General features: G+C 29.4%; 1 long non-coding RNA gene across 1 annotated transcript; it reads right to left on the bottom strand.

Moving 5' to 3' along the window:
* Positions 1-607: 607 nt before the first annotated feature.
* LOC120068738 (uncharacterized) lies at positions 608-4,803 on the bottom strand. The gene is made up of 4 exons (XR_005479356.2): positions 4,536-4,803; positions 3,359-4,445; positions 1,420-1,482; positions 608-836 (listed from the first exon to the last, which is right to left on the bottom strand). It is a non-coding gene; the product is annotated as an uncharacterized LOC120068738 (long non-coding RNA).
* Positions 4,804-7,098: the final 2,295 nt, after the last annotated feature.

Below are 7,098 nucleotides of genomic sequence, written 5' to 3'. Positions count from 1 at the left end.
TTTTTTATACAAAGTGCAAAGTTTAAGGGTATTCGGTATAATTTAGCCTTAAATTTTCACATCAATTCACCTTAAAATTGAATTGATATGAGTTTTGTTTCTTTTACCATCCAACATTTTCACATCATTCACTACAGGAAAAGAGATCTACGATAACTTTGAAAAAAACGTTATAATAGGTCTTTTATAGCATTTTTTTGCAAAGTCGTAACAACCCACGCATTTTTATAGTATTTTTTAAATGCTAAAAAAAGTCCAACCTTTTAATAGCATTTAGTAACATGCTATGAAATAATTTACTTTTTATGGCATTTTGCAAACCATATTTGATATTTGTAACATGTAAGGTAGCATTTTGAAGAAGCTATTAAAGTTGTTTTTATAGCTAAAATTTGAGGTTATTGTTTGCCTACTATAACATTTATTGCTAGTTATAATTATTTGTTTAATGAAAGCTATAACAAGCCTTCAAATGTTCAAAAAAAAAAAAAAAAAAAAAAAAACTTTCCATAGCATTCATAATTTTTTTTAGTTTTTTTTAGGAACTTTTTATAATTTCTCAATTATGTTCATGTTGTTATTATTGTGTTTTATACCTTGCTACACATTAAAAGTGAAAAATATTTATAATTCACATAATCAAAATGTTTATATCTAAATAGGCATTCATACAAGATTCATAATGTAAAAAAAATTAATGAATATCACACATTTGGAGATGAACAAAACATAAATTTTATAAATTACAAAATATTGATAAAAAAATCTAATTAGCTCCAAGTTAGTTGTGTTTGTTGTCTAGATATCGCATGCATTATTGATAGTTCTTCAACACCCTACAAAAAGTCATTAAATAATAAAAATTAAGTAAAATTATTGAAATAAAGAACAAAAATAATAAATAGATATACATGCAAGTTAAAACTTTATACTTCCAATTACATCTTGGATGTGTCATAAGATGATAGAAGAAAATAAAGATAGAAGAAACAAAGAACCTACTAATATCTATAAACAAAATTCATAAAATAACTTCCAACCAATTTCAAATGGTTAATATCTATCTAAACAAATTACAAATATGGTCAGAAAGATAACTTGGTTATGCCTAAAAAATTTGCAATATCTTGGACACAATCATATGAGACTTTAAATGAACTCCTAACTTTTTGAACTCCCCTCCCCCACCTTGCATACCAAATTACATCATGATGGTGCATTCATTGGTTTTCATTTGCAAATTACAACTTCACAGATCAAACAATATTACATATACTTTAGGGTACTCAACCTCAGTAGAAAATCTTAGGAAAGTTTCAAGTTACATTGACTAAAAAGACAAAAGATTATATATAAAAAGTTTAGACCAAAGATTAAGAGAAGCCTAAACTCATAGTTTAGCACCGCACACCAACTTACCTTTGTCTTCAAGAGTAAAGTGAATCGTCATCTCCATTGATGCAAAAGCCATATTTCATCCACCTACCCAAAGAATTACAAAATACAAGATCAATTTCAACAAACTTCCAAACAATGATTCAAAGAGAACAATGCTTCTTCAACGATATAATTGAGCCTCTAATTCTAAGGCTGTAGACATGCAACTCAATTTTACTATCATTATGTGTGCAATAAACCATGCCCAAAGGAGAAAGTGATGGAAGAAGAAAAAATAAATATTTTAAGAAGAATCACAAAAAATAACTATTTCAAGAAGAAGAATCTTTAGCAATTGACACTTACAAACACTTCCATGCCTAAAAAAAAATATGAACATCATTGTGGCAAACTTTAGAAAAAAAATGTACACATGTTCATATATTCTATTCTTCAGAGACATGTAAAAAAGCTTTACACAATATCATGATTCATGACAAAGGCTAGAGAACGAACATATCCAAACTATCTCTTTATAAGTCATGCCATCAATTTCTACTATAATAATGGTAAATTCAACATCTCAAGAATCATTTTAAGACCATTAGCATTGAAAGCATCATTCCTCAACAAGCAGAACCTTTAATCATGCCATCAAACTATCTCTATATAAGTCGTACCATCAAATACCCTATTTGAATGCTAGATTCTCACCACTGAATACACGTATGACATATAAAGAGATGCAAGCAAGTTGTGCACATCTAAATACTCTAACGAATAACATGTGGGCTCTTCTTGTATACATATGGTGCCAAGTCAAAGAATAGGTTAACGAGATTAGTAATAGGTGTTAAAAAACTCACATTACCATGATAATAATAATAAGTGAAAAAGAAAATTATAGACAATCATCCTAATACTAACATGAGTTCTTTCTCCCCACCGGTCTTTCTGAGAGGTTAGAATAGTTGTGAAACTTTTGGGAACGAAGCTTATAAGCATGTGTCTAGACTGGTTCATACATTTATTGATGAGATAACCACCTAATCGATATTTGATGTTGAAAAATTTGTGTGATATTTATATCTTAGGTTGGTGATCATAGCTACTATGGTATAAATCAACTCATATTTTAAGGACATTTATAGCACTGTTCAATTTTCACATTCAGCCACGAGAATTCTTAAAATGAGGCATATCAAATTTCAAAGGAAAACTATTCCACACTATCATACTAGATTTTAGTCATATAAAAACAAGTGTACAAAGACAATTTATTGAATCCACTATGGTGAGTAAACTATTCGTAGTACTTATTCCCTATATCAATTAAATATAATGATGGTTGTCATCTGCTTGACAACAGTCAATGAGAAAAGACGTATTATTGCACCTACAAATCAATAAACTATAAATTAAATAAAGAATTAATGCGGAAATGACTTTCGGGCTTAAACAAAATATGAAAAATATTAGTATTTGAAATAAATCAGTAGAGATCCACACCAAAAACTTTACACAAAAAGGCAAGCCCCAGTTTTCATCAAACAGTTGGTAAGCAAAATTTTTAGATTGGTGAGAAAACTTTCCATTTCTTTCTTTTCTCTAACACATAAACAAATAAATAAGAAAAATGACAACAAACAAAATTAAAAGGATAATTGGAGGTTGGAGAAATCAAAGCAGCAACAACTATTGAAAAATTTTCTTTTCAATTGATGAATATATATAAGAACACACATTTCTCACATATTGTTAAAGAAACAAATCCATATGGAAATACCAAAGGAAAAGCATTAGAAAGGGCTAAATATTGATTCACTTACCTTAAGAAATGCCTTCAAAATCCACAAAAATTCCATCATTAGCACCATATTAACAAAATAATCTCACTCAAAAAAAAATACGGACACTCAATGGATTAACAACCACAAAAAAAAAACCATTAAACTTATTTACAAGTTAAATAAAATCCTACCATTTTAGTAGGGACAGATTGGGGAAGAACCAATCTCATAATCTTTCAGGCTCGCCTTGAGACTTTCCTGAAAATATTTTCTACAAATCAAACCAATAGATTACACACAAACACACACATATAAAAGAAACATGATGAAAAATAGAGGTAGAAGCAGTTAAATGTTGAAATGACTGAGTACATAGGAAATGCAAAATAACATAAGGTTCTTTGAGGAAAATATTAGATTCAGTTGTCTCGACTCTACACTCTACGACTGAATGCTGAGTGCTGAAAAGTGAAAAAAAGAGTCAGAACAAGGATGATATCGAACACTTCATGAAATACCTCCATAAGTTCAAAATCACGAGAGTGAAAACCAATGGCATGAATGAAAAAAAAAAAAAAAAAGACAAAAAAGCAAACACATTGGCTCTAACTAAACCCCCAGTGGAACGAATTCAATTACCATTAAAGAAAAACTAAACCGTGTAGAAACTCATATCCAACTTTATATTTCTAATAACAATAACCATTCTAAACCCAAAACCCCAAACAAAAACTAAACGAACAGAAAAGTGAAGCCTATAGATAATAGAATAAGAACAAACGTGGAGAGTAAAGCAATCAAAGAACCATAAACATATAAAGTCACATTGAGGCCACCCAAAAATGGAATGCAAATTAGAACATCTGAAAACGAAAGTATCCCAGAAAGAAAAAGGAAAAAGACCCATTAACAAGAACCCCAAATCATAACAACCTAAGCCCCATGAAAAGAAAAAAAATCAGAGAAAACATGAAATGCCTTGAAAGATAATGAGAACCTCACCAAAGAAATCTGGGTTAGACGACAACTTAGGTAGTGATAGGAGAATAAACAACATCAAAAAGAAGAAATACAGAGAAATATGATGAAAAAGTAAGCATTTGAGAGCGAAGAGAATTCAAATTAAAGGTTGAGAGAGAAATGTGTTCTTACCAAATGATGAAAAGTGAAAAATACACAAACCTCTTCTCTATGGCTGAGTGCTAAAACAACGGGTTGAGAGAAGAACACCTTCGATCAAAACCTCTAATACCCAACCCTAACACCATCACGAGAACCCTAAAAAGTTGCAAAAAATGTAAAAGATTGCTAGATAGAAGTAACAAAATATTAACCCGAAAAGATTTAATTATGAAAAAAATAAAATACATTAAGAAAAGAAGCGTTGAAGCACATAATCGATCCAGAGAGGTTGGAATTCGGAGAGGTGAAAACCTTAGTCGAAGCTAGAGAGTGGGTATGGATAACAAGAGTGAGAATAAGAGACTGGAGAGTTGAGAGAAGGTATGGAATGGAAAGTGAAGAGTGGTGGTAGAGATATGAGACAGGAGAGGAGGAAATTATTTTTCAGTTTTTTTTTTTTTTTTTACGGGAGAAGGAGGCACCACATTTGCCCGCCCAAAATTTTAGGAACTTTTAAGAGCGTTTTGCAAAAATGCTCTCACTTAAAGCTACGTTATCAATAATTTGGTTGGTGATTTTATTTCAAAATATTTCTAAACTTTATATGATTTTGTAATTATATTTCTATTTTTTTAAAAAAATTTACATTTACAATATACATCTAAATGTTGTCTTATGTTACAAAAATGACGATTAAAAATGATCAATTATAGTTTAGTTAAGTCACAATCAAAGTTTTATTAACTAGTTATAACAATTTCCACCAATTTCATAGAAGTTTCCGAAATTTTCATCGACATCAATATTTTCATCGATCAAATATTTTGAACTTTGAATAACACAATTATTCTCTTTTTAAAAGTTAAATATTCAATTTCTTACTTAAAAAAAGTTCAAATTAATTATACATCAACTCCTTTTCAAATATATAGTGAATATACAATATTTCACATTAAATGTTATGAATATATTTTATTGTCACGATTAGAACGCCATTTGAAGCAATTATTTATTTCTTTTAAATAGGGAGGGCTAGCAATAAGAATGTGATTCTTAGATAATGTCACAAGAATTCTTTAACTCAGTATTTAAAAGGAGGATTTTCAAAAATAGAAAAAATAAGAAAAACTATCTACACAATAATAAAATTTTAATCTTCTTCGATAAAGGGTAATAGAGGCTTTTTGCGATAGAGATTAATAGAGACTAATAGAAGTTTATAGAAGTCTATAAATATTTATTTATTTATTTATTTCTATAAATATTTTTACATTTTTTCTATCGATGAAAATTTACCAATTTAAAATAGGTAACATAAAGTTTTTTTTTTTTTTTTTTTTTTTTTTTTTTTTTTTTTTGTATATACTTAATACATGAAGCATGCCACGTAGAATGAATTGATTTTTTTGTTGATTGTTGATCAATTTTATAATTTCCAAGAATAGAAAAAACCAGTAAAAGTACAAAAGTGATAAAATCACGAGATGTATTTAGATTTGTGAGGCCAATGATTGATTAGCATAGGAGAATTATTCTCGCCAATTTTAACACAAACGTTATCGAAAAGTTAAAAGGTAATGTGTGCTTAAGTTAGCAAAGTGGACAAAAAAGAATAATTATCTTACAAGTAAAGAAAATATATGCACTAACTGGCGCCATTAGATTCAATGGATCCAACGGTTAGCATGAATCGTACTTGAATCTTGTGAAAAAAGGAATCTATTTTATGATCAACAAAAAGCTCCATTGTCACAACGACCACAGTGGTAGTGGTCTACCTGTCGGGAAAAACTTTCCATTTCTATGATATTAGTTAAAAAAAATTGAGAAATTAAAAACAATAAAATTGGAAACACAAGAATTTACATGAGCCCTATTACACGAGCACTCTTTCAAAGCTATTCTCTCTCCTAATCCCAATTACAAAATTTAACTAGAGCTAGTACATCCAAGTTTAAAGTATTTCTAATTGAGACGACTTGAAACTAGAGACATAGGTTTCTTTTGTAGACTTGGAGCCTATCCCTATTCTTTAATTTAACCGATGTGGGACAAACTACATTTCTAATATTTTACCAAAATCCAACGCTACCACCATGGGAGATAATCCAATACCAAATACAATAACTTTCAAAGGTGACCTACTTTCCTTTTGTTGCATGTGTCGCTCTGACTTTGTCATTTTGGAATGAGGTTTCTTTGTTGTCTAAGTTTTTGTGAATTTATGTTTAAGTTTTACTTATAAAACATACCAATTAAAATGACGATGTTTCGTTGTTACTCATGAACTCACGAACTCATATACCTTAATTCCATTTTAATTAGTTATAATACTATACGTTCATTCGATGTATTTTGATTGAATTTCCATGATATGATAGATAGAGATGACAGATTAAGGTTCTAAAACGTATATTCATTTAAAAAGTCACGCAGGGACATGAGTTAGATTAAGGATAGATTTCTTATTTTATTATATACCAATCATACTCATTCAACTAAGATTTATGTAATACCATGTGTGCATAGCGTTATTAAGGGTGTTAAATGGTAGAGAGTAGATAAAAATGTAATTGAAACATCTTTTACATTAAAAGGTGAAGCTAAAAAAATATGTTAGCATAAATTCTTAATATCTATATTGAATAGATAAATCCTAGGATCATTCATGCCAAATTGTCAAGAAAAACATATCGGATTCCATTGCAAAATTAATGATAGCTTCAAGATGACGATGGATGACTATGGTCTTCCTCAACCAAAACTCTGAATATCCTTAGTGGGATCTCTCTCTAGATGGGATTCAAGA

The sequence above is a fragment of the Benincasa hispida genome, chromosome 1, assembly GCF_027475165.1.
Source record: "Benincasa hispida cultivar pf3 chromosome 1, pf3_genome.v1.1, whole genome shotgun sequence".
NCBI classification, from domain to species: Eukaryota; Viridiplantae; Streptophyta; class Magnoliopsida; order Cucurbitales; family Cucurbitaceae; genus Benincasa; species Benincasa hispida.
The sequence above is the reverse complement of the archived record's forward strand: the minus strand, read 5'-3'. Positions and strand labels throughout refer to the sequence as shown.